The 26,559-nt window shown below is 39.8% G+C and overlaps 1 long non-coding RNA gene across 1 annotated transcript; it reads right to left on the reverse strand.

Moving 5' to 3' along the window:
• Positions 1 to 560: 560 nt before the first annotated feature.
• LOC131647306 (uncharacterized) lies at positions 561 to 26,559 on the reverse strand. Its single transcript, XR_009297779.1, has 3 exons — positions 26,341 to 26,559; positions 25,820 to 25,868; positions 561 to 748 (listed from the first exon to the last, which is right to left on the reverse strand). It is a non-coding gene; the product is annotated as an uncharacterized LOC131647306 (long non-coding RNA).

The following is a 26,559-nucleotide window of genomic DNA, read 5'->3' on the forward strand; positions in this document are numbered from 1 at the left end:
CTTCAAGATTTAAAGATTGTTTCTGGAATCCCTTTAAAAAAAATTGTGCCGTTAAATGGACGATATTCATTATTACCCATAACCTCGTTCAACATGTAATGACAAACCACAGATTGAATTAGACTAATATTTCATCAAAAAAGAGTTTAAATAGTGAAGTGATAGCTACAAACCAAAATTTTGTTTATATCAACTAGAAAATTTCTTGGCGAAGGGCTAACCAAAAATATTTAGCCAAGTATTCAAATTACTTTAGAAATAATATAAAAGTTTTGCTACATGTTTTTTTAATCTAAAATTTTATATCTTATTTATATTTATCAGCCCATATTCAAAATAAATTTAAAATAAAGTTAAAGGTAGTACATAGTTTTATACTGTCATTCAATAAAAAATTATCTAATAGTCATATCATACAATTAACTTAAAAATATTAAGATGATTTGACATGATCCAGTATATCGTTTTTTCTCATTTAAAATAATTCCACAAGAAAAACTTCTTTCCATTATTTTTAGTTGACCATTCAAATAAGAAGTTGACACATTTTCTCGTGTACATAGAAATGAAATAAATTGACAATTTCTAGAACCTCGTAAATATCTTTCACTATCATTATAATAGAAAACTTATGTAAGAATGTAACCTGCCTGTAAGTTTCTCCAAAGGGAAATGGTGCGATTTAAGTCATTACATCATTCTTCTTTTTTCCAAGTAGTTCCAAATTCTGGCGACTTCACAACAATTCCTGCATGTGATTAAAGTTACTTGTAGGAAGAATAAAAAATAAAAATAGACCAAAGACTAAACATGATACACAAAAATTTATCTATATATACATATGCTTGTAGGAAGGAATTAGCAAAAATCAAGAAGAATGCCTACACTACAACGCGCAAGGCTTTTAAAAGCGCTTTTTTTGGCCTTTAACAGCGCTTTAAAGCGCTGCCAAAGCCAGCGCTGGCATAGGCTACGAAAGCGCTTTTAAAAGCGCTCTGGTAGGACCCCCTATAAGAGCGCTTTTCTGGAAAAAGCGCTCTTGTAGGCCCCCCTTTAAGAGCGCTTTTCAGGAAAAAGCGCTCTGGTAGGCACCCCTATAAGAGCGCTTTTTTCAAGCGCTTTCGTATGTTGCGTTTTTTTTTTATGCTTTTTATTATTTCTAAACCTGCACTTTTGCCAGCAATATTTTAGAACCTGTAATTTACTATTTTTTGGCAGTATTTTTTCATGAACCTATAATTTATCATTTCAAATCGATATATACCATTATAATCGATATCGATTATATACAAAAAAAGTATTATATTATATACCATTAATGTAAATCAAAATACATATATACATATTTCTAAACCAAAACAACTAAACCAATTCACATATTTCTAAACCAAAACAACTAAATGGGAAACAACTTCCGAGTTCTTATGCAACCAATGTACGCTTCCTGTATTATCTGGAGCTATGTTGTATTGATGCTTTAGTGGAGAACCAGTAGTCACCTGAGCTATGTTGTATTGTGTCACAGAATATGAATCAAATAACTGTACCCCGAACGATCCTGCCACAGAAGACTTCGGGGTACATTACTTGATTCATATTCTGTGGAACATAATCGGCAGGGGCACATTGTGTTCTATCCTTTACCAGTCCATCCACTGTTTGAAGCTCAACCTACAATAGAAAAACGTGATTATTACTAACTACATATAGAAAATCTTGAATCATGTAAAAGTTGATGAAACCTGCCTACAGTTGTTAGTCCTTCCGAGCTTAAAATGAATATATCCAGCATCACCAAGTCTCTTCTCATACAGATTGACAAGCTCTTCATTTCCAACCCAAAATTCCTGCACAATTCCAATTTCCAACATAAAAAAAAAAATTCATAACAAGAAAAATCAAAAGATTTCATACGAAGTAAACATAAAAATCAACACAAGGATCAAACTCTGAACAAGCAACATAAAACAAATATTTTTTTTTATAATATGTAACAAACAAGTCCTGTATATAAAAATGTTTATAATAAGAGAGCTAAACAAAATAAGCTTAAAACAACTAATGAAAATGTCATAAGTTCTTTTCGCATTGTCTTCCATAACAAGTGCATACTTAAGTCAACAGATAAGCTAAAATAACTTCACCTAAACATGCCCTTAACATGAAAAGTAAAGACTTATGCAGTTGAATGCTCACTAATACTCACAAGTGAATTTATACAACTACTAGAAAAACACGAATTACCTGCAAAAAAAATATTCGAAAGGTATAGCTGCGGATTTTTTTGGGAAATTATAAATAAAAATTTGTTTCCTGCAGCCCAGGAATGATTCACTTTACCCTTTTCCTCTTTTTATTCAATGTTTCACTTCTACTACTTATTTTTCTTTTAATACTTTTATATTGCTTAATCTCCAATTAAATACTCACTTTTCATTCCAATCTGTCATACCCCAAATTTGTCCTACCCCCTTAATTTCTAAATGGTCCAGGCTTATGCATCTCATAATCATGTACATACCTCCCATTAGGTCATTAACATGTCATGCATTCATTCACTAACTAAAACATCTAAAAGAACGGGATCAATGATCTTGATGTGGTAAGGTTTCGCTATTGCTTTGAGACTCTCATCCTCATTCAGATTACAAAGGCCATTCTTCATCCGGGATAAGAATTAGGGTTTATTTCCCTAATTGGATCTTTGGTCAAATTCAACCAAAGAAGGTTGACTTTTTGACCATATTTTTGGATCATCATCGTTGGGTTTGTTATTCAAGTGTCAAAGAGGAATTGATTCAGTTGGCTAATTCAAGAAGCAGTACAAAAGTCAATATATAAAAAGTGTCCAAAGTTTTTGTTTTGACAATTATCTTGGTAAATTCACACCATGATCATGAGATTCTATGCAAAACATCTACCAAAGAAGATGAGGACTTCAAATTCAAGTTAGAAAGAGAATTCTCTTTAAAGGTTCGAAGTATTCCATTATAACAATGTTGTGTCACATTACCAAGGTCATTACAAAATCAAAAGCGGAATTACAAGGAAAAGAGTTACCAGAAATTACAAGAAAAATACAAACTTGTAACTACTGATCATTTGACTTTCTGTTTACTACATCCTAAGCCTACTCTACAGCCCTTGACTTAATCTCCAAATTCCTCCTTAAGCTTTCACTTTACTTCAAACTCTGATGTGTACTAAATTTACAAGCTTTGAACCCAATACCCCAGGCCATGCCCTTCTCCAAATCCCATAACCTGCATACCGAACCTGCACCATTAGACAAAACAAAAAAACTACATCACATAAACCTGCTGCTGCCAAACAGCCACTAAAAATAACACAGAGGCAGCCCTGCATTTCAAACAGTCCAAACTTACCCACCGAAATTCACATACAAACCATATCACAGAACTAGTTTCATTCAAAACAGTTCCACAAACTAAACCAAAACAGATCCATTTTCATATTATTCAAAACCAATTCAAAAACTCAATTCAAAATAAATGCATCCATACATCTCATACACAGTTCCAGACTTGCTGCGCATTACTAAAACCAGAGAGAAAAGAAGTCTTATACGAAAGACCTACATCATCATTCAAAACAAATTAACACCATCAAAGCACCCGCATACAACAATACCAGTTCAACGTTTTTCACATAACTATACTTCATCATTTTAGCATTTGTTTCTAACCATTCAGAATACCATATATCACATATCAGTCCCTCAAAATCAAACCCGAAACAACCCCATGTTTCAATCCCTAACATTTGAATCATCCACGTGAAATCCACCATGTCCTAGCTTACTTATAAACATACCCTTCAGTCAGCTAACCACAATACATCAAGCCATCATTCAATTCCTAAATTTCAAAATATTTCAAGCATACCCGCATAAGCTAACCTTCACCACCAAAATCATTCAACATTAACCAAAAAAGGCTACTGCAAGTTACAAGGGACCATGTTCACACTGGCAGACAAAATAGGCATACAGTCACTTACATTGCAAAAATAAAAACTCAGAAACTTGCAGCACAATCATAACAAACTTTCGCTCACCTTGTAACAGACTTGAGATTGAATCTTCTCTTCAATGGACCATCTCGCCTCATTCTTTGGATTCACAGTTTTCTCATTCCGCAAAGATCGATCATCACCGAATCCACTCCACCACGTGACAACTTCAGAGTTCATCATCTTCATCGTGTCTTTATATCTGCACAACAACGAAACGCAATCCAAAAACAAGTCAGAATCAGTCCCATATCCATACTAAAATTCATGTCAGAAAATCCAAAATCAGTCCTTACACCAGCCACATAGCTGTGTGTTCATACAAACTACAACCCTGCAAATAGCAAAAAGAAACAATCCCCATCATAGTTCAGCCCATAGAATTCCCACAGAGTTTCAATAAAAGAAAAACATACATAATGCCCAGCCCAATTTTATGCCATACACTCAACCACACAATGACCAATCACATTACAAAACCAATAAGAAAAACCAGAAAAAATCACTGACAGTTCCAAGCTAATTCACACAATTAACAGAATTTAGCTAAATTCCCTAACTACTACTTCCTAACAGTTTTGTCTTTAACCTATAAATGATTTCTAACCGTTGTCCATAACCATTTTCCAACTAACCGTAACAGTTTTTCTACTAACAGTTAGTAACCAATTAAACTAAACTTCTCCTAGCCAATTTCAGAATTTAACAACCATAACTTCCCTTACAACACATCACATAACAAATTACCATTGAAGTCAGTTCCATACAAACACCAAAAAATAAATAATACAGTTACTAAGAGTCCTGACCCCTTCCACAATCACCTTCAAGCAGCTCCGCATTGGCATCATTCTTCACCATCAAGAAACCTGCAGAACCAAAATTCATATTAGTCCCACATTCAAAGAATCAAAAATGTGCTGCAAACTTAGTCCCACATTCAAGAAAGTGGAAAAATACCTTGCAAAACTATAATGCTGAGTCCCACATCTAAGGATTCCTAATGATCACCCAATGATTGCCCTATAAATAGTCAGCTCCACCCATTTAGAAGGACAGCTAAGCACTATCAGCTTTCATCATTGTCTCGCTTGCAGACTTTGAAGAAAGAAGTGAAAAGCCTCAGTTCAAACACTCTCACCACCTCCCTCACACTCACCATACGCACATTTCAGAGCTGTTGAAGTTCATCATTAGGACTTCAACAAAGCTTGTGCTAAACCACTCTCTCCCTCACCCGCAACACACTGCAAGAACGACGCTCACACAGAAAGCCAGAAAGAAAATAGAAGAGAAGGAACAAGAGACACTCACCAGTTCGAATTCGCCGGAAGATTCATCTTCACCATCGCACCGGAAGCTCAGGTCACTTAATCAGGTACGTCCAACGCATCTTCTTATTCTTCTCTTAGCATTTGCATCTGATTAGAAGTTTATCCGCTCCAATTGTTAGAAATTTGGCTTGAATCTCAAAATCTTTGACCTAGGTTTCGTCTTTCCCTTTCTCCGATTCGTCCACGTGAGGCCTCTTCTTGATAAATCGATGGTAGATTTAAGTTCATAGCGTGATTTTAGGATAGGTTTGTGTTTAGATGGAGTTGATTAAGGGAGTTTAGAGACGGCGGCGAAGGCGGTGATGTCTCCGCCGGAAATCGCGAGAACGAAGGAATGAGGAAGGGTGAGTCTGAAAGAAAGATGAATAGTCACAAACTAAAAACCTCAATTCCTTTTTTCTTTTCTTTTATTTTTTCTTTTATTTTTTGTTATATTCTTTTTAATAAAATCTGAATAAAATCTGGATCAAACAACCATGGGCCTTATCACGAAATGCTAACCGCACCCCCATTTAGGCCCATTCGCTTAACCTTTTATTTACTACATTGTTACAAAGACTGATGGGCTACTTCATGATTGGGCCTGCGCTTGACTTACTACTGCACCTTAATCATCACATTGCACCCCCCCTGAACCCATACTAATTCATGTTAAATTTAGTTTTTCATATAATCCTTTTTATTATTTTTAGTTGAAAAACATGATAGAAATCATTTGACTTTAGGTTAGATTTTTAGGTGATAAACGTAACAATTAATCATTTTCTAATTAGATTTTAGATGCTTTGCTTAGAAATTAATTGCTACATTTTAACCTTAGATTTTCCCATAAAAAATGTTAGTTTTTAGGCTATTTGTTTTTAGTCTTTTCACTTGACTTGTAATTCAATTTCCCTCATAAAAATCAACAAAAATAATAGTACTTTTAATTCACTTTTGTGCTATATTTTGACTTGTTCTTTTTCATGCTATTTTCAATATTCTACTTAGCGCTTTATTTTTCATGCTTCCTTTAAATCCTAACCTTAGGTAGAAACCATGATAACATTAGGTAGAAATTCCCTTCATTCTTAGGCTAGTTCTTTTTCTTTTCAACCTTAATCCATTTAAAAATACTTGAATTTAATCCCTTTAAAAAACACCAAGAAAACTCATAAAAAATGACTAATAAATACTTTGACTAATAAAAGGGAATGGAAGCTTGTAACTTCTCTTGCTTAAGGGGTGTTCGAGTGCTTGGAGCTCCCTTGCTTAAGGGTTCCACTCAGGCGTAAGTTCCCAACCTCTAAAAAACACGAACCGAAGAGTAACTCGAGTTTCCCTTGCTTAAGGGATTTCCTCGAAACACTCAAAGTCTCTCTCTCATCTCGCTTTCTTAAGGGCACCGTTATTTCCGCTCCATTGCATCCTAGGCTGTCCCCTTATGCAAGAGCGCGAGCGTTAATGCCGCCCAACTAAAAAACACAAAAACAAACAGAAACTATGGAGCCGAACTACGGCGCTCTGATTCCTGAAAAGGATACGTAGGCATCAAGTCGCGGGGCTTGAACGAGCACACTTGTAAATATTTCCTTCTTTTCCCCGTATTTCTTTTTGCATTCATTCGCATATAGACATAGACATAGTACACACCCTTTAGATAGAAACAAACGTAGGTGGATACCATCGAGTACGATGGGCGCGAGGGGTGCTAATACCTTCCCCTTGCGTAACCGACTCCCGTACCTTGATTCTCTGGTCGCAAGACCTTGTTCCTTCCTTTGTTAGGTTTTCTGATATTCCTTTCCCTTATGGGATAAATATATTGGTGGCGACTCTGTTCATTTTTCGCGAGCGTGCGACAGCTGGCGACTCTGCTGGGGATGTTGCTAGACCTGTTGCTGGTCCATCCTTAGTGAGTCGATCCTAGCCTGCGTTTGTTTGTTTATTTACTGGGTGTTTACTTGTTTTTATGTCTATACTTTGTATATATGTTTGTATGTTTATTTTCTGCTTGCATATCATGTTTATTTCTGTTTGCACATCATGCATATGGGTTATATTCTGTGTTCCTTGGGGTCTTCTGTTCTGTTTTGCAGGTGGAGGTTTTGAGGTAAAAGGCCCACTACCCAGGCCAAGTGACACATAGGATTAGCGTGGATGCTCATGTTGACTACCGTAGCGCTTGCTATGGATGAGTTCAATATGGGGTACCACAACTGGGCGAGGTTCTTTCATGGAACACTGTGTCTGGCACGCTTGTTGCCTCAAACACTTTGTACCCCATGGGAACTGTAGACCCTGGTGACCATTAGAGACCACCTGTCCGTGTCTAGAATCCATACCCGTGAGTTTGGGGAGGGACAGGATACTAGCCTTCATCATACCCGGATTTTCACATTGCAATCTGAAGCCGAAACTTTGAACTTGTCATACCCAGTGTTACTCAGATATTCAGAATTGCGAGAGGCACTCAGTCTCTCACCACATTGCACCATGACACATCAATGTTACTGCATCCACCTCACTTCATTTGGGGAGAATTCTAAAGTCCATTTCAAAATAAGAAGAAAAGAAAAAGAAAATGAAAAGAAAAAGAGAATATTTTACTTCACAAAAAAGAAAAGAAAAGAAAATATGCAATAACGAATGGACTTTAGGATTCTCCCGATGAAATGCATTCCGCCATATCATTTAACATGCATGTTTATTTATTTTCAGGAACATTTGGCTTTGTCTCCGACCAACTCATGGCTCCTCCATTGAAGACTGGTAGTCGCAACATCTCCTACACATTTCTAAATCCGAATCTGGATTCTCTCGAGTGTCTGGTTAAGAAGATCACGCCGGATGAAACAACCAGGTTCCGTGAAAAGTATGGGTATATTCTGAGTCTTCTCAAGATGCCGTTCACCAAATACGAGCAAGAAGGAGTTCATACCTTGCTTCAGTTCTACAACCCTTCTCTCCGTTGCTTCACGTTCCCTGACTACCTTTTGATTCCCACATTGGAAGAATATTCTCTTTTCCTTGGTGTTCCGATCAAGAAGGGGGAAGTTCCGTACTATAGCACCATGGAGGCTCCCACTTCTATTGAAATCTCCAAGGCTCTTTATTTGAGCAAGTCAGTTGTTGATGCAAATCTTTCCGAGAGAGGAAGATATCAGGGTTTTCATATGGAGTTCCTGGTCAAAAGAGGGTGTGATGCTGCTGAAGCGAAAGAATGGGACACTTTTAGGGCTATCCTGGCTCTAAGTATCTATGGTGTCCTAATGTTCCCGAACGTGTCTGATTTTGTTGATATGAGTGCAATCCATTTGTTCATTCTGCAGAATCCTGTTCCTACACTCTTGGGGGATGTTTATCATTCAGTTCATCAAAAGAATCGTCAAAAGAAAGGTTTGGTCAGATGTTTTGCTCCTTTGCTATACCGTTGGTTCAGATCACATTTGCCTGAACGTGGAGCTTTCGTTGATAGTAGGCACACCTCTAAATGGGCTGAAAGGATTATGGGACTTAGGGCCAAAGACATTGTATGGTATAACAGATCTTTGGAAGACAAGGAGGTTATCATGAGTTGTGGAAAGTTCAATAATGTGCCCCTCATGGGTATTAGAGGTGGGATCAATTATAATCCCGTCTTGGCTAGGAGAACTTATGGATATGCTTTCGTCAATCCTCCTGAGCAATCTGAGATAGCTGAGAACATTTTCTATCATGTGGTCACCGACAATGGGCAGATGGCAGAAGCTGTACAAGCCTGGAAGAACATTTGTTGGAGAGACAAGAAGCATTTTGGTCAAAGGGACTGTGCGACTTATGAAGACTATACTAAAGTGGGTCGAAACTGTGGCTAATACCCAAGGAATGCCTTTCCCTATTAAGGATCCTTTGTACCCTCCTGTTGGCGCACAACCCAACATTGTCTCCATGCCTCGTTATAATCAGACTGTTGAGCAGAATCTGAAATTGACTGAACAAATGGAGACGATGCAAGTTAAGATGAATACCGATAGGCAAGAGAAGCTTTCTGCCCTTCATAAGTTGAAAATGAGAGAAATAGAGCTTGAAGAGTTGTACGCCAAGGGAAGCACTTCTCAGAAGAGGCCGAGAGTGGTTGCCGATCCCAAGTCCACTAAGATTCAAGAGAGGAAGATCAAAGAGCATTATGAGGATCAGTTGGCGGAATTGACAAAGAGGCTCCAAATCCAAACTGATATAGCCAAATCAGAGAAAGCCCGTCGAAAGAAAGCAGACAAGCTCCTTCTGGAACGTCAGGCAAGGATTGAGGGGTGTTATGAAGAAATTCGCAAGCTGAAGGGTCGAGTGGAGGAAAAGGGGCAAAGTGATACTCAAGCTCAAGAGGAAGCCAGAGGTTGGGAATTGAGAAGCCGTTACTTGGAGACCATGCATTTCAGAAAGACCTATTGATTCAAGAAGTTGTTAAAAGACCAACCCATGCTGAGACCAAAAAGCTGTTTGAAGAAATGAAGGCTTGGAGCTATAAGAACATTGGAGATAGCCCACTTCGTCATTTGGACATGGGAGATCCTGCTTAGTATTGGTTTTTGTTATAGAATCACCACCAGTCTTGTTGGATGGGGTTCTTATTTCCATTTTCTGTATTGTTGGCTCATGAGAGCAGAATATTTTGTACTTCAAACGTGGTTGTGGAATTAATGGATTATGGTTGTTTATCTTGGTTGCGCTTCGTTATTTCTCATTATCTTGTAGTGTTGGTTCGAGACAAAGCCAAAAATTCTTGAAAATAATATAACATGCACACATGCACCCATGCACTCATATCATACTGCATTTTCAGGTTTTTTTATCAGATTCTAATTGGGGTCCCTTCCAACAACAGATTTCTTTTCCAACGACGAAGCTGACTTTCTTACATCCTTACCGCACCAGGAGCAACGAGAGAATCATGGATCAATTTGAACAGAGTCAAGCTGCCCTCCGTAGGGATATGGATGTTATGGGGGAAAGAATGACCCAACTTATGGAGACTCTTCATGTCGTTGTCCAAGGGCAGGAAGAGCTCAGAAAGAGCGTTGCTGGGTTGATCAAAGACACTCCTACCAATTCTGCTGATGGAGGGGTGAAAACTAAGGAGATTCCTGCTGAGGGGATACCGAAGGTAGTGGATGACCACCACGAGGTTATTGACCTTGAACATGATCTTACTGCTGAGTTGACTGAGACTGCTAAGATGTACCAAGCTCTTGAAGAACGTCTTAAAGCCGTTGAAGTTGCTAAAACTTCGAGTTTCGACACCGCTGCTATGTGCTTGGTACCTGTGATTGTTATTCCCCCGAAGTTCAAGGTGCCAAATTTTGATAAGTACAAGGGAGTTACCTGTCCAGAGACTCACATTCGTTCCTACTGTCGTAAGATGGCCGCTCACGCTGAGAACGAACCTCTGCTTATGCATTTCTTCCAGGATAGTCTCACTGGAGCCCCGTTAGAGTGGTATATGAAGCTCGAGAGGTCTAATGTTAGTACTTGGGGAGAACTTGTTGATGCCTTCTTGAAACAATACCACTACAATACTGCTATGGCTCCTAGCCGCGCACAGCTGCAAAATATGTCACAGAAAACTGAGGAGTCTTTTAAAGAATACGCCCAGAGGTGGCGTGAACTTGCTTCCCGTGTCCAACCTCCTCTCTTGGACCGCGAGTTGATTGATTTGTTTATGGGAACTCTGAAAGGGCCGTATCTTCAGCACATGGTTAGTAATACTTCTCCTTCCTTTTCGGATGTGGTCATCATTGGTGAGAGGGTTGAGAACTGTGTCAAAGCTGGTACCATTCAAGGTGTCACTACTCCTAGCACCTCAAGTGGTAACGGTAAGAAGCCGTATTCTGGGTTTGTGAAGAAGAAGGAAGGTGAGACTAGCACTGCCTCTGTTGACCAAAGCCGAGCTCCTGCATATTCTGCTGTTCCACCTCCTTATTATCCGATGCCTTATGCTGTTCCTGGTCCATATGTCCCTCAGGCATATGCTGCCGCTCTCCCACAACCATGGATGACACCCCAACAGCCTTTCGTACCACAACAACAAGCTGCTGCTCCTCAGAATCGTCAACAGAACCCTAGACCTCAAGGTCAAAGGGGCCCACAAAGAACAAGATTCCAAGATAGGCGTATTGATCCGGTTCCGATGTCATATGCCCAACTCCTCCCTCAGTTGCTTGCTGGCCAATTGGTACAACTCCGTGAACTTGGGCCTCCGCCTAGTCCTCTCCCTCCTGGTTATGATGTTAATGCTCGATGTGAATTTCATTCAGGGGCTCCAGGCCATACTATTGAAAAGTGTAGAGCATTCAAATTGAAGGTTCAGGATCTCCTTGACGACAAGCTTATCTCATTCGCCCCCACTGGTCCCAATGTGCAGAATAATCCTATGCCTCCTCATGCTGGTACGACCAATGCTATTGAGTTATGTGATGATCAGATCCTGGTAAATGATGTTAATGAGGTAAGGATGCCGCTAGCGGTTGTCAGAGAATATCTTATGCAACAAAAGGTTTTGTGTGAGCTACATGACTACTGTTTGCAATGTTCTTCTAACCCTGAGGAATGCACTAGGTTGAAAGAAGAAATCCAGAAACTAATGGACGAAGGTGTTCTTAGAGTGGAAAGGGTCGTTCCTGTCGAAGATGTGGCTACTCTAGAGATACCTTACTATCCTGCTGAGGTGTCAAAGAATCAGAATACTCCTTTGGTCATTCGTGCTCCGAGTACTCCCTTGGTCATTCAGGCTCCGAGGACTCCGTTGGTTATTCAGGTTCCAAATGTTCCTTTGACTCCTTCAACCTCGTCTATTGTTCCCTCTCCTGTGAATGATTCTAAGGCTGTTCCTTGGAGTTATAATGCCGTGTATATTCGAGGGAAGAAGTTTGACTGTCCTCCAGTGGGTACCTCGAGTATCAAAATATTACTGGCACTAGTGGTATTACCCGTAGTGGTCGGATCTTTGCTGCCCCTCCTCCGCCCCCTAAAGAGACCAATAAAGAGGCTAGTGCACAAGCAAAAGGAAAGCAAGTTGCTGTTGATCCTCCTGTAACACGTAATGCACAAGATGCCGAGCAACTCTTGAAGATCATTAAGAAGAGTGATTACAAAGTGATTGACCAACTTGATCAGACCCAAGCCAAAATCTCCATCTTGTCTCTCTTGGTGCATTCTGAAGCTCATCGTGATGCTCTGATGAAAGTTCTGGCTTCCGCTCACGTAACTCAAGACATTACCGTGCCTCAGTTTGAAGGGGTTGTGACTAACATTGCTGCTGGTAATTGTTTGGGTTTTTCCGACGATGAACTTCCACCTGAGGGTAGGGCACATAACAAAGCGTTGCATATCTCAGTCAAGTGTCTGGATGCTGTGTTGTCTCGAGTTCTGATTGATACAGGTTCTTCTCTTAATGTGATGCCCAAGACTACTTTGTTTAAGCTGAGTATGGATGGGGTTATGATGAGACCGTGCACTATGAGTGTCAGAGCGTTTGATGGTTCTAGAAGGTCCGTAGAAGGGGAAATTGATCTGCCTGTCTTGATTGGCCCTCACATGTTCTATATTGCCTTCTATGTTATGGATATACGTCCTTCATACACTTGCCTCTTGGGTCGTCCTTGGATCCATGCTGCTGGGGCTGTGACATCTACCCTCCATCAGTGTTTGAAATTTGTTGTGAATGACAAGATTGTTGTGATCACTGGTGAAGAGGATTTGATAGTCAATAATCTGGCGTCATACCGTTATGTTGAAGTGGAAGGAGAGATACAAGAGACACCTTTTCAGGCATTAGAGATTGTGTCGGTTGATAAACTCCCCGTGGTTGAGAATAAGAAGGAACTCGGAGCGCCCCTCTCGTCTCTAAATGATGCCAAGGCCTTCTTAGAAGCCGGTACTCCCCATAGTGCCTGGGGCAAGCTGATTGATGTTCATGAGAAGCGAGACAAGTATGGCCTTGGGTATCAGCCATCTTCTTCTACTCAGCTCAGCATAATTCCTGGAAAGAAGGTGATTCCCCCCATTTCTCAAGTGTTCGTCAGTGCAAGCACCAGTTCTGGAAGTCAGGTTCTCGCCGTGGATGATGATGATGAATAAGATCTCTCCAGATTCATTTGCCATGCTGCGCCTAGACAGGAGCTCAACAATTGGACTATCTTGGACATCCCCAGAGTCACTTTTATCGAGATGTAATTTTCTTGTTTCGATAAGTCATATGCTTCGCCCTAAGCATTTTGACCACTTGTACAAAGAAGGGCCCCCATGTTGTTTCAATTTGTTTAATATTGAATGAAAATCATATCTTCGCATGCAATTACTGTTCCATTTCTTTCATTTTTGTTTTTACTTTTTAAAAAAAAAAAAATTTTTTTTTTCAAAAATGGCAAAGCTTTTTTTTCTTTTTTTCTTTCTTTTTATGTGTTGCATTCTAAGGCATAAATCATCCATCGTGCAGATCCGGCTCGAATTCCATCAAAAATGATAATGTTACAGTTCCACGTCTTGATATCTTTGAGAATCCAATTGACCAAGCTGATGAGGATAATGGGGAAGATTGTGAAGTCCCTGAAGAATTGGCAAGACTTTTGAGACAAGAGGAGAAATCTATTCAGCCACATCAAGAAGCCATAGAAATCATCAACCTCGGTACAGAAGAAGCAAAGAGAGAAGTCAAGATAGGGGCTGCTTTGCAAAGTGATGTAAAGAGAAGGTTGATTGAGCTGCTTTGAGAGTATGTTGACATCTTCGCCTGGTCATACGAAGACATGCCTGGTTTAGACACGGATATAGTTATGCACAGGTTACCGCTCAAACCAGAATGTCCGCCTGTAAAGCAGAAACCACGAAGAACTCGACCTGATATGGCTTTGAAAATCAAGGAGGAAGTTGAAAAACAGTTGAAGGCGGGTTTCTTATCTGTGTGTGAATATCCTCCTTGGATTGCAAACATAGTACCTGTTCCTAAGAAGGACGGAAAGGTACGCATGTGTGTTGACTACCGAGATTTGAATAGGGCAAGTCCGAAGGACGATTTCCCTCTGCCTCATATTGATGTGCTAGTCGACAACACTGCTCAGTATTCGGTATTCTCCTTCATGGATGGTTTTTCTGGCTATAATCAAATAAAGATGGCTCCTGAAGATATGACCAAGACTACTTTTACAACTCCGTGGGGTACGTATTGTTATAAGGTGATGCCTTTTGGTCTTAAGAATGCTGGTGCAACATATCAACGAGCAATGGTGACCCTCTTCCATGACATGATCCATAAAGAGATTGAGGTGTACGTCGATGATATGATTGCAAAATCCCAAACTGAGGAGGAACACTTGGTATATCTTGAGAAACTGTTTGCTCGTTTGCGTAAATTCAAGTTGAGGCTTAATCCAAACAAGTGCACTTTTGGAGTGCGATCTGGAAAATTACTTGGATTCATTGTGAGCCAACGAGGGATTGAGGTCGACCCTGATAAAGTAAGAGCAATACAGAACATGCCAGCACCGAAGAATGAAAAAGAAGTTCGAGGGTTCCTTGGGAGATTGAATTACATAGCCAGGTTCATTTCTCATCTCACTGACACTTGTGAACCCATATTCAAACTGCTGCGCAAAAATCAAGATATCCGTTGGGATGATCATTGTCAGGAAGCCTTCGAAAAGATCAAGCAGTATCTCCAAGAGCCACCAATTCTCATGCCTCCGGTTCCTGGAAGGCCGCTCCTTATGTACTTAACTGTGCTTGAAGGATCTATGGGGTGTGTGCTGGGCCAACATGACGAGTCTGGTCGAAAAGAGTGCGCCATTTATTACCTGAGCAAAAAGTTTACCGATTGTGAATCCCGCTACTCACTACTCGAGAACACTTGCTGTGCTTTGGTATGGGCTGCTCGCCGACTGAGGCAGTATATGTTGACTCACACCACTCTATTGATCTCCAAAATGGACCCGATAAAGTACATCTTTGAAAAACCGGCTCTTACAGGAAGACTAGCCCGATGGCAAATGCTTTTATCAGAATACGACATCCAGTATGTCACACAGAAGGCCATCAAAGGAAGTGTCCTTGCAGATCATCTTGCTCATCAACCATTAGAAGAGTATCAGTCAATGAAGTTTGACTTTCCTGATGAAGATATCATGAAACTAGATGATAATGAAGGACCCGAACCAGGAGAGCGATGGACTCTCACGTTCGATGGTGCATCAAATGCTATGGGCCATGGTATTGGGGCAGTTTTGACTTCTCCTCGTCAAACTCACATCCCTTTCACAGCCAGAATATGCTTTGATTGCACGAACAATGTGGCAGAATACGAAGCTTGCATAATGGGTCTCGAAGCAGCCATTGATATGAGAATCAAGATCCTTGAGGTTTATGGGGATTCTGCCTTGGTTATACATCAAGTGAGAGGTGATTGGGAGACACGACACCCCAATTTAGTTCCTTATAAGGATTATATCTTGGAGTTACTGCCCGCTTTCGAGGAAATCACTTTCAATCACATCCCCCGAGAGGAAAATCAACTGGCAGATGCTTTGGCTACTTTGGCGGCTATGTTCAGAGTTAGCTCCCCTAAAGAAGTGCCAGACATAACAATCCTCCGTTACAAGGAACCTGCCCATGTATTCCCTGCCCACTGTCTCACTACTGAAGATGTGTATGATGAAAAGCCATGGTATTACGACATCAAGAGGTATGTCGAGAAGCAAGAGTATCCCGAAGATGCTACGATTGGTGATAAGCGAACGCTTCGAAGGTTAGCATCCAAATTCTTCTTGTCAGGAGACGTCCTGTACAAAAGAAACTATGATTCAGTTTTGCTCAGATGCGTGGATAGACACGAAGCAGAATTGATCATGCGGGAAATTCATGAAGGATCTTTTGGAACTCATTCCAGTGGACATTCTATGGCCAAAAAGATCTTGCGAGCGGGATATTATTGGATGACGATTGAAAGTGATTGTTATGTGTATGTGAAGAAATGTCACAAATGCCAAGTGTATGCTGACAGAATTCATGTCCCCCCAACTCCTCTGAATGTCCTGACGTCGCCTTGGCCCTTTGCTATGTGGGGCATAGACATGATTGGGCGCATAGAGCCACAAGCTTCAAATGGGCACAGATTTATTCTTGTTGCTATCGACTACTTCACCAAATGGGTTGAAGCTGCTTCTTACAAGAACGTAACCAAGCAAGTCGTTACTCGCTTCATCAAGAAAGAGATCATATGCCGATATGGGGTTCCAAACAAGATCATCACTGATAACGGGTCCAATCTTAATAACAAGATGATGGCGGAGTTGTGTGAAGAGTTCAAGATTGAACATCACAATTCATCACCCTATCGGCCAAAGATGAATGGCGCAGTCGAAGCTGCTAACAAGAATATAAAGAAGATTGTCCAGAAGATGGTTAGAACGTATAAAGATTGGCATGAGATGTTGCCATTTGCTTTGCATGGCTATAGAACTTCGGTTCGTACTTCAATTGGGGCAACTCCCTTCTCTCTTGTCTACGGCATGGAGGCCGTACTACCTGTCGAAGTGGAAATTCCTTCGTTGAGAATCTTGATGGACGCCAAACTCGATGAAACAGAGTGGGTTCAAACGAGGCTTGATCATCTCAATCTAATTGAGGAGAAACGCTTATCTGCTATCTGCCATGGCCAGTTGTACCAAAAGAGGATCAAGAAAGCGTATGACAAGAAGATTCGGCCTCGAGAATTCCACACAGGTGACCTAGTCGTAAGGAAGATCTTGCCAATTCACACTGATCCAAGGGGCAAATGGACTCCCAACTATGAGGGACCATACATTGTGAAGAAAGCATTTTCAGGTGGTGCTTTAATCCTGACAAAGATGGATGGGGAAGACGTTCCGCTTCCAGTCAATTCAGACTCAGTCAAAAAATACTACGCATAAAAGACCCGCTAGGTCGACGTACCTAGGCAAAAATAAGGGCATCCCGGCAAACCAAAAGGGTTTGGGCAAAAATTAGGGATAAAACAAAAAAAGAAGAATAACCCGCTAAGTTGAAAACCTGAAAAGGCGACTTAGGCAAAAAGGGGCATCCCGCTGGATTGAAAACTCGAAAGGGCGATCCAGGCAAAAGTTAGGGATCAAAAGCGAGAGGCTGCAGTCTGAATATCTTTCACAAAGACCACTATAAGCCCTTGACAGAACGGACGAATCAATCCAACCATTACCTTTCTGAAGCAAAGCATTGAGAGGATCGAGGATATGGGAACTGTAGCAATATCAGTTTTAATGGAAATCCGAGCATTTCTCTTTGCCATTTTACTCTTTGCATTTTATTTTCTTTTTCGCAACTACCTCATTTAGGAGTTGCTTCCCTGTACAGAAGCCTATTCACAGGCATTCCATCAATAAAATGATCTTTTGATGCAAAAGCTTTCTTTCTTTTTCGCATGCGAGATGTGATTTAATTCGTTATTAAACATTGCATTGAAAGCGTGGGGGCAATAATCACAAAATCAAAACGAAACATGATGTTACGTAAACATAAAAGTGCTCGAAGGGGTGCCATTTGCATCCAAACGTTGTTTTCTGTGCAGGTTGCAGGTTCTAGCCATCAGCTTGGCTCAGGATATGTCACAAAGGTCATCGTCATCCCGCATGCAAGTTCAAGAGTATGGTTCATCAGTACTGGTAAGCATGGGGCACCTGAAAAGGTCCATATCCCTCTTCCATATGACAGACGAAGAGCGGTCTCTCAAAACTCGTGATTCCCCAAGCAGCTTAGGATGTAAGGAAAGTCGAGAAAGGTCATTTCATCCCCAGCAGGGCTATGCTCCAACCCTCAACGCAGTTACCAATAATCTTTGGTACTGTAGGGCTCCAATATCAATTCACGATGATGGCTCAAGGTCACAAGCAACGGACCCCAATGATCCCGCTCCTCTGCCTCGCCAAAGCCTTTATTTGGCACTCTCCGCATATAGTACTCATTGCATATAGCATTGCACCCTCGAAAGCGTAGCATATCCATCACAATGGATCATTACGCCATAAAAAAAAAAACTCAAGCATGCATACAAAGCATGAGCCAGATAATAGGAGCTAATGTTGGATCAGAACAATGACCCATCCCCTCAAAAGTTGTTACCTGTACAAACTTTGCCTGATATCTGCTATCACACTACAAACACTTTTAAGCCATGGTGCCGATACGAGGTATCCTCAGTTTCTGATGAGCGTCTGACACAATGTCTTCTTTTGTCCCCTGATGTCGAGTCGATGTTGAGTCATAGATCGCCACGAGATCTTATTCCTTCCAAAGTGTAGAGGATTGCACGAGATCTTCTTTCGATGTTGAGTCATAGATCGCCACGAGATCTTATTCCTTCTAAAGTGTGGGAGATCGCACGAGATCTTCTCAATGTTGGGTCATAGATCGCCACGAGATCTTATTCCCTTTTCTTCTGTTAACGAGTTGATCGCCACGAGATCTTCTTTCGATGTTGAGTCTTAGATCGTACGAGGTCTATTCTGTCCTGAAGATCGTACGAGGTCTTCTCCCGATGTTGAGTCATAGGTCGCACGAGATCTTCTCCTTTCAGTTTTGAAGATCGTACGAGGTTTTCTCCCGATGTTGAGTCGTAGGTCGCACGAGATCTGTTCCTTTCAGTTTTGAAGATCGTACGAGGTCTTCTCCTGATGTTGAGTCGTAAGATCGCACGAGGTCTATTTCCTTTCTGTCTTGAAGATCGTACGAGGTCTTCTCCCGAGGTCGAGTCTTAGGTCGCACGAGATCCTTTTATGTTTTTGTCCTGAAGGTCGCACGAGATCTTTTTCTTTCCTCTTTTGTTGTCGAGTCGATGTTGGGTCATGGATCGCACGAGATCTATTTCCTTTCAGTCATTATTTCATATAACATTCCTTTTGGGAACCTTGTATTGGCACCTTAGGCTACGTTACAAGCTATCACCCTTCTTCCAATTACTCACTGTAAATATATCCACCAGAAAAACAAATTCTTTTTCCCCAGCAGATATCAAAACAAAAATAAGAATAACACTTACACTATCTTCTCTTTAGGACAAATTTATGGTACTTTGGTATTTAATCTGCTTCTACCTCGAATGTTCGAAAGGCTAACGCCAATCTCACCTTCAGGTTTAAGATGATTAAATAGGGGCAGCTGTCATACCCCAAATTTGTCCTACCCCCTTAATTTCTAAATGGTCCAGGCTTATGCATCTCATAATCATGTACATACCTCCCATTAGGTCATTAACATGTCATGCGTTCATTCACTAACTAAAACATCTAAAAGAACGGGATCAATGATCTTGATGTGGTAAGGTTTCGCTATTGCTTTGAGACTCTCATCCTCATTCAGATTACAAAGGCCATTCTTCATCCGGGATAAGAATTAGGGTTTATTTCCCTAATTGGATCTTTGGTCAAATTCAACCAAAGAAGGTTGACTTTTTGACCATATTTTTGGATCATCATCGTTGGGTTTGTTATTCAAGTGTCAAAGAGGAATTGATTCAGTTGGCTAATTCAAGAAGCAGTACAAAAGTCAATATATAAAAAGTGTCCAAAGTTTTTGTTTTGACAATTATCTTGGTAAATTCACACCATGATCATGAGATTCTATGCAAAACATCTACCAAAGAAGATGAGGACTTCAAATTCAAGTTAGAAAGAGAATTCTCTTTAAAGGTTCGAAGTATTCCATTATAACAATGTTGTGTCACATTACCAAGGTCATTACAAAATCAAAAGCGGAATTACAAGGAAAAGAGTTACCAGAAATTACAAGAAAAATACAAACTTGTAACTACTGATCATTTGACTTTCTGTTTACTACATCCTAAGCCTACTCTACAGCCCTTGACTTAATCTCCAAATTCCTCCTTAAGCTTTCACTTTACTTCAAACTCTGATGTGTACTAAATTTACAAGCTTTGAACCCAATACCCCAGGCCATGCCCTTCTCCAAATCCCATAACCTGCATACCGAACCTGCACCATTAGACAAAACAAAAAAACTACATCACATAAACCTGCTGCTGCCAAACAGCCACTAAAAATAACACAGAGGCAGCCCTGCATTTCAAACAGTCCAAACTTACCCACCGAAATTCACATACAAACCATATCACAGAACTAGTTTCATTCAAAACAGTTCCACAAACTAAACCAAAACAGATCCATTTTCATATTATTCAAAACCAATTCAAAAACTCAATTCAAAATAAATGCATCCATACATCTCATACACAGTTCCAGACTTGCTGCGCATTACTAAAACCAGAGAGAAAAGAAGTCTTATACGAAAGACCTACATCATCATTCAAAACAAATTAACACCATCAAAGCACCCGCATACAACAATACCAGTTCAACGTTTTTCACATAACTATACTTCATCATTTTAGCATTTGTTTCTAACCATTCAGAATACCATATATCACATATCAGTCCCTCAAAATCAAACCCGAAACAACCCCATGTTTCAATCCCTAACATTTGAATCATCCACGTGAAATCCACCATGTCCTAGCTTACTTATAAACATACCCTTCAGTCAGCTAACCACAATACATCAAGCCATCATTCAATTCCTAAATTTCAAAATATTTCAAGCATACCCGCATAAGCTAACCTTCACCACCAAAATCATTCAACATTAACCAAAAAAGGCTACTGCAAGTTACAAGGGACCATGTTCACACTGGCAGACAAAATAGGCATACAGTCACTTACATTGCAAAAATAAAAACTCAGAAACTTGCAGCACAATCATAACAAACTTTCGCTCACCTTGTAACAGACTTGAGATTGAATCTTCTCTTCAATGGACCATCTCGCCTCATTCTTTGGATTCACAGTTTTCTCATTCCGCAAAGATCGATCATCACCGAATCCACTCCACCACGTGACAACTTCAGAGTTCATCATCTTCATCGTGTCTTTATATCTGCACAACAACGAAACGCAATCCAAAAACAAGTCAGAATCAGTCCCATATCCATACTAAAATTCATGTCAGAAAATCCAAAATCAGTCCTTACACCAGCCACATAGCTGTGTGTTCATACAAACTACAACCCTGCAAATAGCAAAAAGAAACAATCCCCATCATAGTTCAGCCCATAGAATTCCCACAGAGTTTCAATAAAAGAAAAACATACATAATGCCCAGCCCAATTTTATGCCATACACTCAACCACACAATGACCAATCACATTACAAAACCAATAAGAAAAACCAGAAAAAATCACTGACAGTTCCAAGCTAATTCACACAATTAACAGAATTTAGCTAAATTCCCTAACTACTACTTCCTAACAGTTTTGTCTTTAACCTATAAATGATTTCTAACCGTTGTCCATAACCATTTTCCAACTAACCGTAACAGTTTTTCTACTAACAGTTAGTAACCAATTAAACTAAACTTCTCCTAGCCAATTTCAGAATTTAACAACCATAACTTCCCTTACAACACATCACATAACAAATTACCATTGAAGTCAGTTCCATACAAACACCAAAAAATAAATAATACAGTTACTAAGAGTCCTGACCCCTTCCACAATCACCTTCAAGCAGCTCCGCATTGGCATCATTCTTCACCATCAAGAAACCTGCAGAACCAAAATTCATATTAGTCCCACATTCAAAGAATAAAAAATGTGCTGCAAACTTAGTCCCACATTCAAGAAAGTGGAAAAATACCTTGCAAAACTATAATGCTGAGTCCCACATCTAAGGATTCCTAATGATCACCCAATGATTGCCCTATAAATAGTCAGCTCCACCCATTTAGAAGGACAGCTAAGCACTATCAGCTTTCATCATTGTCTCGCTTGCAGACTTTGAAGAAAGAAGTGAAAAGCCTCAGTTCAAACACTCTCACCACCTCCCTCACACTCACCATACGCACATTTCAGAGCTGTTGAAGTTCATCATTAGGACTTCAACAAAGCTTGTGCTAAACCACTCTCTCCCTCACCCGCAACACACTGCAAGAACGACGCTCACACAGAAAGCCAGAAAGAAAATAGAAGAGAAGGAACAAGAGACACTCACCAGTTCGAATTCGTCGGAAGATTCATCTTCACCATTGCACCGGAAGCTCAGGTCACTTAATCAGGTACGTCCAACGCATCTTCTTATTCTTCTCTTAGCATTTGCATCTGATTAGAAGTTTATCCGCTCCAATTGTTAGAAATTTGGCTTGAATCTCAAAATCTTTGACCTAGGTTTCGTCTTTCCCTTTCTCCGATTCGTCCACGTGAGGCCTCTTCTTGATAAATCGATGGTAGATTTAAGTTCATAGCGTGATTTTAGGATAGGTTTGTGTTTAGATGGAGTTGATTAAGGGAGTTTAGAGACGGCGGCGAAGGCGGTGATGTCTCCGCCGGAAATCGCGAGAACGAAGGAATGAGGAAGGGTGAGTCTGAAAGAAAGATGAATAGTCACAAACTAAAAACCTCAATTCCTTTTTTCTTTTCTTTTATTTTTTCTTTTATTTTTTGTTATATTCTTTTTAATAAAATCTGAATAAAATCTGGATCAAACAACCATGGGCCTTATCACGAAATGCTAACCGCACCCCCATTTAGGCCCATTCGCTTAACCTTTTATTTACTACATTGTTACAAAGACTGATGGGCTACTTCATGATTGGGCCTGCGCTTGACTTACTACTGCACCTTAATCATCACATTGCACCCCCCTGAACCCATACTAATTCATGTTAAATTTAGTTTTTCATATAATCCTTTTTATTATTTTTAGTTGAAAAACATGATAGAAATCATTTGACTTTAGGTTAGATTTTTAGGTGATAAACGTAACAATTAATCATTTTCTAATTAGATTTTAGATGCTTTGCTTAGAAATTAATTGCTACATTTTAACCTTAGATTTTCCCATAAAAAATGTTAGTTTTTAGGCTATTTGTTTTTAGTCTTTTCACTTGACTTGTAATTCAATTTCCCTCATAAAAATCAACAAAAATAATAGTACTTTTAATTCACTTTTGTGCTATATTTTGACTTGTTCTTTTTCATGCTATTTTCAATATTCTACTTAGCGCTTTATTTTTCATGCTTCCTTTAAATCCTAACCTTAGGTAGAAACCATGATAACATTAGGTAGAAATTCCCTTCATTCTTAGGCTAGTTCTTTTTCTTTTCAACCTTAATCCATTTAAAAATACTTGAATTTAATCCCTTTAAAAAACACCAAGAAAACTCATAAAAAATGACTAATAAATACTTTGACTAATAAAAGGGAATGGAAGCTTGTAACTTCTCTTGCTTAAGGGGTGTTCGAGTGCTTGGAGCTCCCTTGCTTAAGGGTTCCACTCAGGCGTAAGTTCCCAACCTCTAAAAAACACGAACCGAAGAGTAACTCGAGTTTCCCTTGCTTAAGGGATTTCCTCGAAACACTCAAAGTCTCTCTCTCATCTCGCTTTCTTAAGGGCACCGTTATTTCCGCTCCATTGCATCCTAGGCTGTCCCCTTATGCAAGAGCGCGAACGTTAATGCCGCCCAACTAAAAAACACAAAAACAAACAGAAACTATGGAGCCGAACTACGGCGCTCTGATTCCTGAAAAGGATACGTAGGCATCAAGTCGCGGGGCTTGAACGAGCGCACTTGTAAATATTTCCTTCTTTTCCCCGTATTTCTTTTTGCATTCATTCGCATATAGACATAGACATAGTACACACCCTTTAGATAGAAACAAACGTAGGTGGATACCATCGAGTACGATGGGCGCGAGGGGTGCTAATACCTTCCCCTTGCGTAACCGACTCCCGTACCTTGATTCTCTGGTCGCAAGACCTTGTTCCTTCCTTTGTTAGGTTTTCTGATATTCCTTTCCCTTATGGGATAAATATATTGGTGGCGACTCTGTTCATTTTTCGCGAGCGTGCGACACAATCAAAACATAAACAACAACAATCCATTTCAAAAAATGCACAACGATGTTAAACAATCCATTTCAATTGTTGATTCTGGAGGAAAAAAATGAAAGATTTGATGAAAAAGGAGAAGAAACCTGCCTACAGTCATGGCGGAGGTTGCGAACAAGAAGACTGGTGACGGCGACGGGGACTTGGACTGCGACCTCCTCCTCCGCCTCCTCTTCGGCTGTAACGGGGTGGAGGCGATGGAGTGTAGCTTCTTCCTCTTTCTCTTTCTCTCTCTTCTATGCTAGGGTTTCGCGTGTTTTGGATCTGAAACAAAACGCGTGTGTTTGTAAAATATATAATTTTTTAAATGGGCTACCAGAGCGCTTTTCAAAAGCGCTTTAATAACACCCCTACCAGAGCGCTTTTATCCCAAAAGCGCTTTCGTAGCACCCACCCTATAAGAGCGTTTTTAAAAGCGCTTTCATAACCCCCCTACCAGAGCGCTTTTTAAAAGCGCTCTCATACCCCCCCCCTTACCAGAGCGCTTTTTGAAAGCGCTCTCATACCCCCCTACCAGAGCGCTTTTTTTGCATCATTTTCCCCTGTTTATTAATTTTGTTTTTAGCGAACCCTACGAGAGCGCTTTTGCTAAAAGCGCTTTAGTAGCTGCGCTTTAGTAGCTTAAATTTGGCGTAGTGCTAGAAGAGGTTTGAGGGTTTCCTGTCGCAGGAGTGATGGCACCAAACTATGGTACATATATGAATATTTATGATATGATTAAATAACTATATAGTAGTGCCGTCCTCTTGTGACAGGATATCCTTCAGCCTCTAGCAACAGAATTTTGATGTTCACTGTTTGTTATATATATGTAACAGTTGGTCATGGTCATATATTTTTGCTCTTATATTGTTTGCAATTACTTTCATATTCTTTTTCACATGCAGTGTTATTGCCTAATCTGTGTTTTTTAGTTTGGTTTTTTGTTTCAAATTACATAGATATACTGTTAAACAGAGAAGCATATCATTGTTGGTAAACATTATCACTTCCGGGTAAAATTTGATGAAGTTGAGACATCGCATAGTTGTTTTGAAAAGTACTACCCGGTTTGCGGAACAAAGTGTTCACACGTGGTGTACAATGATTTGCTGACTTTAAAATTTTGACCAACTATAAGTACTCATTCACTACAAGAAAAACCTGAATTTGCCAGGGGCTAAACCCCTCACTAAAGGCAAAAACCCCCTCACAAATACAAAATTTGCGAGGGGACAGCTCCCCTAGCAAAACAGGGGGTCGCAAATTAATTACCGAGGGATTTTACACTTCGTTAATTACCCACGTGCAAATCCTCTCGCTAAATGCTGAATGAATTTTCACCTCTGCCACACACAAACGTAGGCAACAGCTAGATGTGAGGAGGCGCGCAGACTGTGTCAGAATATTTCCAAGGGGATAAGCCCCTCGCTAAATCCTATACTTTTTGTTTTGCTTGGGGTTAAGCCCCTGGCAAAATGTCGTCCATTTAAAAAAAATAAAAATAGTATTCTTACCCCAATCAAAGCATGGTTGTCAAGCACATCTATGGCAGAGAGAATGCCCCTGTATCAGCGTAAGTAGACAGTGTCAATATAGATTATAAATAAATAATGATAATAACTTCAATCACTTGAAGAGATGAACACATACACATTCAATACAATATTTTATATTACTCTCACCAACGTGCCTACAGGTTTGATATTACAGGACCAGTTAGATTTCAAATTAGACAAATCAGGTGAAGAGTGTTCATACATATGTCCAAAATTTACAAATTTTCTTTCAAAGATTCGTAATTTAATTTGTTTTTCTTAAAGAAACTTATTGTATGCAAAGAAAACGAATTTAAATGATATCTCCTTGTTTCAATAAATAATGTCGAAGAAGCTTTTTCCATCTTAATTGCTTCAACCAAACCTTTCTCTCTGAACCTAAAAAAAAGATTAAAAATATTGTAGTTGTTTTGTTATATATTCTCACGGGTTCATATATGTCTTCAACATGCAAATGAATAACAACAAAGAAGATAAACCTTTTTGACTTGAAACCACCATGTAACAGCATTGCAACAAAGGTTCACGAAGTTCTTCTTAGCAACAGAAGCTTCCATATTCAACATCAACTCAGAACCATAACGCAAACAGATATCGATTCAGGATAACAATCATAAAACAACACTCTCACTACAAGAAAAACAAGAAAAACCTGGATATGGTTTTGAAAAAGAAAATGGATTATTTTTGAAGGAGAA

The sequence above is a fragment of the Vicia villosa genome, linkage group LG2 (assembly GCF_029867415.1).
Source record: "Vicia villosa cultivar HV-30 ecotype Madison, WI linkage group LG2, Vvil1.0, whole genome shotgun sequence".
NCBI classification, from domain to species: Eukaryota; Viridiplantae; Streptophyta; class Magnoliopsida; order Fabales; family Fabaceae; genus Vicia; species Vicia villosa.